Source organism: Vulpes lagopus, chromosome 21 (assembly GCF_018345385.1).
Source record: "Vulpes lagopus strain Blue_001 chromosome 21, ASM1834538v1, whole genome shotgun sequence".
In the NCBI taxonomy this organism is placed as follows: Eukaryota; Metazoa; Chordata; class Mammalia; order Carnivora; family Canidae; genus Vulpes; species Vulpes lagopus.
In genome coordinates, this window is record NC_054844.1 from 44,720,010 (window position 1) to 44,732,476 (window position 12,467).

General features: G+C 53.7%; 1 protein-coding gene across 9 annotated transcripts in view; it reads right to left on the reverse strand.

Annotated features, from left to right (window-relative positions):
* Positions 1–12,467, reverse strand: part of NFE2 (nuclear factor, erythroid 2) — a 29,969-nt gene that overhangs the window by 4,758 nt on the left and 12,744 nt on the right. For 2 of the 9 annotated variants that reach the window (XR_005984881.1, XR_005984882.1), the window contains 2 exons: positions 6,457–6,548; positions 5,776–5,833 (listed from right to left, as the gene is read on the reverse strand). The exons of 1 other annotated variant lie outside the window; for it this stretch is intronic. The gene's annotated coding sequence lies outside the window, so the exon portion shown is untranslated. Of the gene's footprint in view, positions 1–1,380; positions 2,022–5,382; positions 5,593–5,716; positions 5,834–6,456; positions 6,549–12,467 lie in introns of those variants that run through there. 6 more of the 9 variants (XR_005984880.1, XR_005984884.1, XR_005984883.1 and 3 more) reach the window with 5 other exon arrangements.

The following is a 12,467-nucleotide window of genomic DNA, read 5'->3' on the forward strand; positions in this document are numbered from 1 at the left end:
CCTCCTAGCTTCAAACCCAGGACCCAGGCAGGCTGCCCTCGGGGCTGCCCCGGTCTCCGAGACTCCGTATCAGCCCCTCTCATGGAGGCCAGGAGCTCAATCTCTCCTGAACCTTTGGGACAAGGAAAGGAGAATCCACAAGGGTCCCCGGGGGGACCTGGAGGCAGGAAGGTCGGGAAGGAGGGAGTTGATGAGAATCTCCAGATTAGCTCTAGCGGCCGGTGTGGTGCAGGCCGTGGACCAGCCCCAGGGGAGCGTGTGCTCTTCCCCAGCCACTCAGGGCTTGGTGGTGGTCTCTCCACCAGCACAGGCCTCTCCGGCTCTTGGGAGCCTCCCTGTCTAAGGAAGGGGCCGGGGCACAGGGGCTGGCAGGTACACAGCAGGGAGGAGGCTGTAGTCAGAACTGCTCAGACCACCACTGGGGACGCACGCATGACGGCTCCCGGGAAAGCGAGCGGGCCTCCCTGCGTCCCTTTAGCTTTACAGTAAACTGTTCCCACTTTGCAGTGTGACCTGCACTTTGAGGTCACACAGCCCTCTTCCTCCCCACCAACATGTTCCAGGCAGGACGGGAGCCATTTACAGGGACTATACTCCCCCCGATGGTCCCACCCGGAGAGCTCGTACCGCAGGGTCCGGGCACTCACAGAGTGACACAGAGCCTTATACCCAAGGATCCCAAAGGAGGACCATCTGCGAGCGGATGCCTTGACGGGGAGAAGGGGACAGAGAGGGTGCTGGCCTCTGGGATCCTGCTCTGAGGTTTATTAGACCACCCACCTCTCCGGGCATCAACAGAAGCCATGAAAGGATGGGGAGGGATCGGCGAAACCTGGGGCGTGGAGTGGCAGGTGAGCAAGCTGTTTAGAAATAGTAGGAACAATCCCAAAAGAGGGGGAGGCACATGAAGGTAAAATAGAGAAACAGAACAGAGGAAAAGGGAAGAGAGAGAGACGGAGAGAGAGAGAGAGAGAGAGATCATCAGTGGGAGATCCAGACTCGAACAGGTGTATAGGAACGAGGGAGAAAGGGACAAGTGTGTGCCATCCCCGTTCGGTCCCTAGAAACCAAGCTCCAGGCATTTGGGGGCCAAGGAGTAGAGAATCCCAGGCCCCAGACCGGCCGCCCCCCTCTCTCTTCGGCTGCCACCGGCCTCCTCCTTCCCGAGCTGCTGGACCTCCAGGGTGAAGGGCTGCCCTGCCGGCTGCAGCGGGGGACGGGGGCAGGAAGGCCACGGGAGGCCAAGCCCCAACAGCCCCCCCCCACGGCGCATCCTGCCCGTCCTGGCGCCTCTCGCCCCCCAGGCCAGCGGCGGCCCCAGCTCCTCGCCTCCCGAGCTTCCCGGCGGCCACATGGGGCAGCAGGATGGGTACCACGCACCTGAGCATCGCTCCCCCAGGGCGGCCGTGCCGTGGGCTGGCTCCGGGTGCCCCAGCCCCACGACCGCGACCCAGAGGACCACCGTGCCGCCCCCCGCAGCCGGTCACCCTGAGGGTCCCCGGGTGCTCAAGGAGCCATCTGGGTCTTCTTCCCCCAGATGAATTCCTGGATGTCCACTCCTAAGGGGGGCCGCTGGGGAGGCCCGAGGCCCTTGGGGGTGTGTGGGGAGCTGCTGAGTCTCTGGGCCGCCACCTCCACATCCCCAGCTTGTCCCTGGCCCCCGGACACCCGCCTCCCGCCCCACCCCGCAGGCACCTGTGGCAGGGTCCGAGCCGGGTGAGGAGAGAGCCGTGGCTCCGCGCGGAGGCTGGGGAGGCTGGGCCTGCGCTGACACCTCCGGGGTGACGATCCCCGCTACCTCTGGAAACAGGGGAGGGCTGCGCCCCGCCCCCGGGCCATCACTGAGCGCTGGGTGCCGAGGCCCGGCCTGAGCACTGAGCACGGGGAGCGCGGCGGCACCCCAGCCTCCGCTCTGAAGACCTGGGCCTGAGCTCTCCGTCCTTCCTCCAACCCTCCTCCCCTCTCCCCGTGGCCCTCCTCTCCTCCTGCCCCTTCTGGCCAAGAGAGGAAACTTGAGCCCGGTGCGGTTTCTGCCCACACCCCGCCCCCACGGTGCTCGGGCCAGCGGGGGCACTCGGGGCTCCAGCGCCCCGGCCCTGGGGAGCCCAGGAGGCCCGCCAGGCCTGCGTTTCTCCCGGGCACATGATGAATCCCAACCTGGAGGCCCTCTCCCGGGTGACCTCTCGACTTTATGCAAGTCGTAACCTCCTTCCTTCTGCCCCCTTGACTCTCTTCGGGGCAGGGAAACCGAGTCATGGCAAGGTGAACGGCAGCTGGAGATAGGGACCCAGTGTGTTGCATCCCAGCTGTTTGGGCAGCTGGGCATTTAGGGCATTGCTTTCATTTAAGGAAAGCCTGGGTTCCGGGAGAGAGGCGAGGGAGCTGTTTTGGGGAGGAGGGGCAGTGCTGCTTTGATGTGTCCTTTCACCTGCAGCTTGTCCCCTCCCCCAGCAGCCTCAGATGTCCTGGGACAAAGGCCTCTTTCTTGGCCCGGTTTGTTGCCAGTGTGTGAGGGGAGTTAGGTGTGCGGGGGCGCCCAGCAGGGACATTATGCACCCCTCTTACAGGGGCCCTGGGTGCCCTCTGTCCTCCTTTCTCCCAGGCGGGGCACCCCAGACGCATGGCCGCCACACACCCTCCGGGCCGGCCGGCACATGTGCGCGGGATATCAGGTTCATCCCCAGCACCTGGAGCGGCTCCGTCTCAGGCCAGCAAGGATCCCCAGAAATCACTCCGTCACCCCTCGGCCTCCAACACGCACCCTAGGCCCAGGCCAAACATCTCTCTCCAGAGACTGGAGGAGGCTTGCTTCCTCCTAGCTTCCTTTCAGTGGCTCTCAGCTGTAAGGAAAGTCCTCCCCAGGTCTAGCTTCAGTCCTTGCAGCTGCAGCTTAGACGTTTTCTCTATTTTTTCTTCTTAGAATATTCAAGTTCTATTGGAAACAGTTAAAGACTGGGAGGCAGATGGGCGGCGCTGGCCCCCAGCGAAAGGGGGGCCATTCTCCGAAAGGATCGTGCTCACTGTTAAAATGACGAAAATATTCTGTCCTGGTTGATAAATAAGAGCTCCTCCGAGTGTTCCCCCCGCCCCCGCCGCCTCCACATCAGCACCCCGGTTCTCCCTCAGGACCTTCCACAACCAGCAACACAACCGAGCGACCCAAGAGGCCTCCTTGAAGCCTTGGCGAGGGGAGGAGGACGGGTCAACAGCCACCCAACCCCGAGGTCAAGTGCTTGGGACTCCAGCTCTGTCCCAGGAGACCATGGTCCTGCTCGCATGATGCACGTAGAGCCGGAGGGGACGCGCGGCTTCAGGGCGTGCTGCAGGTGGGGCCGCAGAACCCCCTGATGAGCTGGGCGTGAACGTGGGCTGCACACCTGGCACCTGGGCGCCCAGATGTAGCTCTCAGTGGTGTGGCGGGGCGAGGGGTGGTGATAGTCACGCCTGTGGCTGATGAAGTAGTGATATCAGGTTGCAGCTAGTGGACACACACGGAGTGAAAACTGGCTCAGGCCCCTGGTGTGGCCGCAGACGCCACGGTGGGTAACCAGCCTCCGCAGTCATTAGTCTGCTCAACGGGGGCTTATCGAGAGCCCACGATGTCACGTACTACAGGGACACAGGGAGGAGTGCCGCAGGCCACGTCCCCACTCACAGCCTCGTTGGGAAGTTGCGCCGGGCAAGGTCTATACTAGCAGCTTCGCAGGTGAATTTCCGCAGATTCAGGAAAGCCTTCCCGGAGGAGGCGGCAACTGGGCTGGGCTGTGGAGGATGATGGGGGGCAGGCGAGGTGGGGAGGCCCGGGCTGGGTGGGGGAGCGACCCAAGAGCACGGGGCGGGGGGGTTGCACCCTGGAGCACCGGGCTCATGGAAGCGTTCGCAGGGGTTCACTGCTTGTTTGGGGGGACACACGGATCGGGATGGCGCGGGCTGGGCCGGGGGAGGAGGCCTTCGCAGGCCGGCGCTGCCTCTCCCACCTGCCCCAGGAGGGGCCTGCCTCCGTGACACCTGCCTCGGGGACACCTGCGGCCCCTGGGCCCCTGGGCGCGGGCTGGGCCCTCAGCCTCCCCTGGGTCGCTGCTGTGCAGAGGCAGCGGCCTTCTCCGTCCCTCCCTGGCCGGCGTGGTCAGCAGGGGCGGGGAGCCTGGACGGCCGGGCCCCACCTTCTCCCAAGTCTCCCCTCTGCCGGGCAGCAGGCAGAGGGGGGACCACGCGGCCACACGTCCCCTCCACGCGGCTCCTGCGCCCCGAGACGCTGGCCTGCGGGCCTGATCCGTCCCCTCACCCCCGGGGCGCACACCACCAGGCCAGGCCAGGCCGCAAGCCTGTTGCCAAACGCCCCCGGTTACGCAAGCGGCTTCCCGAGCAGGGCGGGGCGGGTAAAGGTGGAACCGGCGTCCCGGTCCCCAGGGCAGGGCCGCCCCTGGCCTGCTCCCCGCTGCTCTGACCGCAGCGGCCCCGGGGGCGGGGGCGGGCCTGGCCCTTTATCAGTGCCCTGCAGGCTGGCCCCCGCCACCCCCTGGCTTCCTCTCCCAACAGACGGAAAGGGGAGGCAGCCACAGGAGGCCAGGGGAGGGCCGGGCGTTATCCTGGGCACCAGGGCCTGGCGGTTGCCCCGATGGCTGGGGGAGGTAGAGGCCGGCGGGTCCTGGGAATACTTGAGGCCCCTCTTCCTAAAGCCAACTGAGGCCCCGGTGTTAGAGCCAGCTCTCCCGAGCCATCACCCCATCACCGGGGGTTCCTCGTGCTCTAGTTTGCGCAAGGAGAGGACAAAAGAAGTCTTTGAGGGGGTTGCTTTCCAGGGATAAGAATTCTTAGAGGATTCGGACGCCTGGGGGCTCAGCGGTTGAGCGGCTGCCTTGGGCCCAGGGCGTGACCCCGGGTCCCAGGATGGAGTCAGCATCGGGCTCCCCGCAGGGACCTGCTTCTCCCTCTGCCTGGGTCTCTGCCCCTCTCTCTCCCTCTTTCTGGATCTCTCATGGACAAATAAATAAAATCTTTAAAAAAAAATTGTTTGAGGATTGACTGAGGAGTTGAGGGGAGCCTGAGCCCCACACTGAGGCCAAAAGAGCTTGGGGCTTAGAGGTCCAGGGATGTGGGTAAGACTGAGGTTCCCAGACTCTGACGTCCGAGAGCTACGCCCTGCTAGCAGAGCCTAGCGCTGAACCCAAAAGGATGAAGGCTACTAGAGGAGTCCAGAGTAGCCCGAAGAAACCGCCCCTAGGGCTTCATTCTAAACCTCGAAAGGGAGGTGGGCATGGTTAGAGCAGAATGAGGGAGGACCGGATCCTCAATCCTTTTTTTTTCTTTAAGATTTTATTTATTTATTCATGAGAGACACAGAGAGAGGGAGAGGCAGAGACACAGGCAGGGGGAGAAGCAGGCTCCATGCAGGGAGCCCGACGTGGGACTCGATCCCGGGACTCCAGGATCACGCCCTGGGCTGAAGGCAGATGCTCAACCGCTGAGCCACCCGGGCTGCCACTGCATCCTGGATCCTGGATCCTGAATCCTGAAGCCTAGGCTTGAGTCTCAGCATTTCCTGGCTATGTGGCTTGGGCAGCCCAACCTTCCCGAGCTTTCTCTCCTCACCTGAAAAATAGAGACGTAATGATAATACCTATTTAGCGGTGTTGAGAAGATGAAAAGAAGTCAATAGGGAAGTGAGTCTGGGAGCGCCTGGGTGGCTCAGTCGGTTAAGCGTCTGGTTAAGCACCTGGTTAGTTAGCATCTGCCTTCGGCTCAGGTCATGATCCTAGGGTCCTGGGATCAGCCCCGCATTGGGCCTCCTGCTCTGTGGGGGGCCTGCTTCTCCCTCAGCCTCTGCTCTGTTCTGTCAGGTGAATAAATAAAATAAAAAAAAATCAAATAAAAATAAATAATATTAATAAAAATAAATAAATAAAATAAAATAAAATAAAATAAAATAAAATAAAATAAAATAAAATAAAATGAAAGCGAGTCTGTTATTATTAGGAGATGGAAGCTTCAAAGCCTGGAGGCCAGAGCACCTCAGGGGCTTGAGGAACAAGAACAACGTCCCTGGAGGCCACACGCCCGTGTGCGAGGCACCTGGCACAGAACCGCAGCCAGCAGGGCAGCCTGACTCTGGAGGCATCAGGCCTAGGATGCAGCAGTTTGCGGGGCAGGTGGCAGCTAGACTTCCAGGAACCAGCCCTCAGGCCATGGCTCTCCCACCAGCACTGATGGGCGGGGCCACTTTCAGCCGCACAGTGGCACAGGGCCAGCCTTATGGGGCTTCAGCCACCTTCCAGGAACCCCAAACCCCTACCCCCACCTCACTGTGTTGCAATCCTCTGCAGGGGTGGAGCTGCCGAGGAAGCCTCACCCTCTGCTCCTTAGAGGAGGAGACCTGATGCCTACTTTATTTTTTATTTATTTATTTATTATTAAGTAAGCTCTGTACCCAATACCCAATGTGGGGTTTGAACTCACCACCCTGAGACCAAGAGCCGCATGCTCCATCAGCCAAGCCAGCCAGATGCCTATTTATTGCTTTTCACAGCCATCCTGCTCATTCCAGCCTCCTTTTTTAAAAAATAAAAAATATATATATTATTTATTTATTTATTCATGAGAGACACAGGGAGAGAGAGAGAGAGGCAGAGACCCAGGCAGAGGGAGCAGCAGGCTCCATGCAGGGAGCCGACGCGGGACTCGATCCCAGGACCCTGGGGTCACGCCCTGAGCCAGAGGGAGACGCTCACCCCTGAGCCACCCGGCTGCCCTCGTTCCAGCCTCCTTATCTTTCCTCCTGCCCTCCCCTCCACGAGGATGCTCTGCTGGGCCCTTCCTTCCAACCCGAGGCGGTGTGGAGTGGAAGAGAGATGGGGTTTGAGTGTCTGCTCAACCCAGCACTGGGCATTTGGGCAAATTATTTAAACTCCTCTAGACTCTTAAATGGGGAGACTAGAACTCCCCACACAGGCGATTATGAGGGATGATTATGACGAGACAATGTATGTAGCGTGTAGTCCATGAGTTCCTTATATGTACCGAATAATTAGTAACCTGATTTAAATGTTTTATTTACAAATCGAACCATACGATTTTGTTTTATTATTAGTGATGATTATTATTTGTTTTGTATTAGTGATGGTGTAAAACTTAACTCGGAAAAAAAAAACTTGACTCGGACACTGCTATAGCACAAAGGCTAAGAGCATGAATTTGGGGGGCCCCTGGCTGGCTCAGTTGGAAGAGCATGAGATTTTTGATTTTGGTGTCCTGAGTTCAAGCCTTATAGTGGGTCTAGAGATTATTTAAATAAAAAAAAAAATCTTTAAAAAAATTTTTTGAGAGCATGAATTTTGGAGTTGGAAATGCCTGTACTGGGACGCCTGGGTGGCTCAGTGGTTGAGCGCCTGCCTGCCTTCAGCCCAGGGCGTGATCCCGGGTTCTGGGATCGAGTCCCTCATGAGGCTCCCTGCATGGAGCCTGCTGCTCCCTCTGCCTGTGTCTCTGCCTCTCTCTCTGTGTCTCTCATGAGTAAATAAATAAATAAAATCTTAAAAAAAAAAAAAAAAAGAAATGCCTGTACTCTGATAATCACTTTGAGGTTTCAAGCAAATTCTTTAATCTCTCCAAGCCTAATTTTACCCACCCAGCAATTTGAGGATAATAACAATACTTTATATTACTGTGAGAAGTAAATGAGGGGCGCCTGGGTGGCTCAGTGGTTGAGCGTCTGCCTTCGGCTCAGGTCATGATCCTGGAGTCCAGGAGTCAATTCCCATATCGGGCTCCCTGCATGGAGCCTGCTTCTCTCTGCCTCTCTCTCTGTGACTCTCATGAATAAATAAATAAAATCTTAAAAGAGAGAGAGAAAAGTAAATGAGTTAAAAGCCAGGTATGTATGTTTAATTCAGTGAATCATCGCCTGAGATACAGTAAGCACTATTGAGTGGCACATCTAATATTATTATTAAATAATTAAATATATTAAAGTATTAAATTGTTAACTAATATATAAACTTATTGAAAAGAATTGTATTTTATGTTTTGTCTTTTTTTTAATATTTTATCTATTTATGCATGAAAGACACAGAGAGAGAGGCAGACACAGGCAGAGGGAGAAGCAGGCTCCATGCAGGGAGCCCGACGTGGGATTCGATCCCGGGTCTCCAGGATCACATCCTGGGTCGAAGGCAGGCGCTAAACCGCTGCGCCACCCAGGGATCCCTGTTTTGTCTTTTTTATATATACCTTGAGGTGTCTACTTCTGAGTATAGATACTGTCACTATCAACAAATACTTATAGAATATTTGCCAAATTGCTAAGTTTGGAGGACAGCAAGATAGCTAAGTTGTGATCTTTTACCTTTGGGCATTCACAGTCTAATGGTGCAGACACATGTATAAACCGGTAAGTGAATATGGACAGTGATGTGAGAATAGATAAATTCGTTTTGGGGGTAACAAAGGAAAAGGAGGAACTGTCTCAAGGAAGGCCTCGGAGAGGAGGTACACTTTCAACTAGTCTTGAAAGATGGAAAAATCTGAATTATCCAGGAAGGAAAATGGAAGACAACATTCTAAGCAGAAGAAGCAATATCTATAAATGCATCGTTGTGGGGGGAAAACCTGTAAGATTTGACCAGTTACAGTGTATGGGAACCCCAATGTCGTCAAAAGGGGTTTGGGTGGAGAGGAGGTTTCCTGAAGTTTCCTGAGACAGCAGAGCAGGTCTTGGTGAGGAGGCTCAGGGTCCACTCCCTGCCTAGAGTCGAGTTGCCCATCAAAGTTCCCGGGCAGGTCGCTCCCTCCAAGTGCACTGGGGTAAACTGGGATGACCTACGCTGGGAAACCTTAGCAAGGCTTTCCTGAGCTTCTTCCAGTCTCTAGGAGTGACCATCTTGGCCAGAGCTGACAAGGGGGTTCTCCTCACTGTGGCGAGCTGGGCCCCACCTCTGTGGAGCATATGGAGACACCTATAGAGGTTGTCTAATTTTCTTTCTTTTTTTTTTTTTAAGATTTTATTTATTTATTCATGAGAGACATACACACACAGAGAGAGACAGAGAGAGAGAGGCAGAGACACAGGCAGAGGGAGAAGCAGGCTCCCTGCAGGGAGCCCGACGTGGGACTCAATCCCGGGTCTCCAGGATCCCGCCCTGGGCCCAAGGCAGACACTCAACCGCTGAGCCACCCAGGCGTCCCAAAGGTTGTCTAATTTTCTAAGTGCCTCTGGGCCCCTTCCCAAATTCTCGTGTGTGTAAACCTTCCAAAAAGCCCATGTCTGGGATCCCTGGGTGGCGCAGCGGTTTGGCGCCTGTCTTTGGCCCAGGGCGCGATCCTGGAGACCCGGGATCGAATCCCACGTCGGGCTCCCGGTGCATGGAGCCTGCTTCTCCCTCTGCCTGTGTCTCTGCCTCTCTCTCTCTCTCTCTCTGTGACTATCATAAATAAATAAATTAAAAAAAAAAAGCAAAAAACAAAAAGCCCATGTCTACACCAGGGCCTCACACGCTCCCTGTCGGCTATCCTTGTCCGGTTCTCTCTGGCTGCAGCTGAAACCACGCTCATGAACTGGTTGCTGCTCCGCTGGCAATGTTTTCCCCAAAGAGATCACTTGGCAGAGAATGAGACACCCACAAGAAGGAAGGTGCCGATCTCCTGACCTCATCTTCCCCCAACTATCAGCTTTCCTTCTCCGGAGTGAAGAGACAGAGATCCATATAGAGGATTGGTGGAGAGCCAGCAGCTCGGTTACCCAGGCGAGAAATGAAAAGCAGCTTCATTGTTTCTTACTCTCTGGTGGGAGGAGAGGTGGAAAGAAGAAATAAGGAAAGACCAAGGGTTGGCATAGAAAAGAAAGTTGGAGCAATTTAATCCAGATGAAATCCTCCGAAATGTCCCAAGGACCTTAACTTCTGTTCACCATTTCTTCTCACACCCTACGCCACTCCTCCCATCCAATTACCCCTTTTCCTTCAAGGACCCTAAACTATTGATGCTATTTTGTTATTTTATTCTTTAAATGATCCACCCACTCCCCTTCATATCCAGAACTATAAATTTGCAAATACCGTTAACTTCCTTGCCCCTTTCCCCCTCCATTATACTTTCCTGAGGGGAAAAAAAATCAATTCTGGGGCACCTGGCTGGCTCAGTTGGCAGAGCATGTGATTATTGATCTTGGGGTTGTTGGTTTAAGCCCTTGTTGGGTGTAGACATTGCTTAAGGAAACTTAAAAAAATCAATTCTGGTTAAATCCAACAATTTAGCTTCTCCACATCTATACCTGGGCAGCTAAATCTTGCTAGAGAAAACGTCTCAGATTCTTGCTGGCTAATATCACTTTAAATGCTCGCCCCCCAAATTCAGCACTGCCTAGTACTACATTTCCCTGGTAAGTTCTCATTTCTACTCTCCTCAATAATTGTTTCACCTTTTCTCTCTTCTAAAATCTCCAACACCCCTTCCACTTCCCTCTCAGCAGATGACCTCGCCTCATATTTCTTTTTCTTTCTTCTTTCTTTCTTTCTTTCTTTCTTTCTTTCTTTCTTTCTTTCTCTTTCTTTCTTTCTTTCTTTCTTTCTTTTTTTTCGTTCTTTCTTTCTTTCTTTTTTTTATGATTTTATTTATTTGGGATGCCTGGGGGGCTCAGCGGTTGAGCACCTGCCTTTGGCTCAGGGCGTGATCCTGGGGTCCTGGGATCAAGTTCCCCATCGGGCTCCCTGCATGGAGCCTGATTCTCCCTCTGCCTGTGTCTCTGCCTCTCTCTCTCTCTCTCTCTCATAAATAAATAAAATCTTAAAAAAAAAAAAAAAAAGAGTATCCCTGCTCCTAACTAAGGCCATTCCCTGTGAGCTCTGTAAAGCATAGCTGACATTCAGTTCTGCACCACACACAGCAAGGCTGCTCTCTGCACAGCTGACTACGCGCACCCAGTCCCGAGGAGGAGGCTAATTCAGGGGTGGTGGTGGTGGTGCTGAGCTGCAAAATAGCAGCCCTGAGAGTTCATCCAGGTAGAAGTCCCCATTCTCCTGGATGCAAGCGCAGCTATATAATCCCAGAAAGCTTCCTCTTTGTGGTCTTAAATGTCATCATAGTCATGGGTGGTTGGGGAGACACTTCCCACACTTCAGAGACAAAGCCAGACTGCTGTTGGGGCAGAAAGATGCGACCTTCTCTTATCTCCCCAGGACCTGCCTCACTGTCCGAAAGTGCCCCTACTGAGCACTCAAGATTGAGGCGTCCTTCCTTGTCATCTTGTGGAGGGGATGTGCCCACATCTCCAGGTCATCAGCTACGGCCGCTGTCCCCCTCCTGTCTGTAAATCCCACTGTTTGTGCTGTTTCCCATTCTGTAGAAACAATGATTGCTGTAGCGAGAGGCAGAGCAAGCCCTGGGCTGGGAGCTGGAACATTCAGCACCTAATCTACGTGAGCCATGTGTGGCCCTAGGCGACCTGAAGCACTTTCTAAGTTTTCTTCCACTCTTAAAATGGAAAAACAAACCCCCCCCCCACACACACACACTACCTCTCTGACTACATGAAATACATAAGGCTCCTTCCGTGCCTGGGTTGATGTTAGAGTGACAAGAGACAGAAACACGGTTGAGTTTTCTTCTTTAGGAGGATCAGAGGCTCAGCTTGAATGCCCAGAAGTTGATTTGTCAAATTAATTCATCTTAGGAGAACTCATTTATGCTGACCAAACTCAAAAGAGCATGAAATATAAGCCACATGGTTGATTTAATGTTCCACATATAACTTACGGTGGCCTAGACAATCCTATTGACCAATCAAAACACTTGACAATTTTGGAAGTCAAGTATTACAACTAGAAGGCTACTCAGTGAACAAGCGAGAATTAGTTGGATGATTTTATTTATTTTCTTTATTTATTTTTTAGTTGGATGATTTTAATGGCTAATAGAACTACATCCATCTTCTTTATAAATAAATAAACATGATACTTATGTAGGCCAAACAAGGAGTCTTCTTCCCTAAATGTCACTGGGGAGAGGCTGGCAACCTATTTTTGGTTGGGGAGGGGGAATTCTATGCGGATGATCTCCCCTTTTTGTGAAGACAAGGTACAAGTCAATTGATTGGGTCTCAGCTCCAGCCAAGTTAATATAATTGATTCTGTTTATGTTCACTTCAGCCATTTTATCATAATTGATTAGGTTAGAGTTTGATTGCGTTAGGGCTCCAGCCATTCTACTTTAAGTGATTAGGCTGCTAGGGCTTCAGGAATATTGATAGAATTATGCTCTCCTGAAACTACACCAGGTCATTGGCTACTTTTACAGATGGCTAATTTTATCCATTACACTTTGACTTTTCCTAATTTCGGTCACTTGTGGTACATCATCTTTTGGGGGTACTTTGCCATTATTACTATTCTGTGTCCACTGCAACGTGAAGAACTACAATGGCTTCCTAGTTGGTCTTTCTGCCCTGCATTGCTCCGGGAATCCTTCCTATACACACG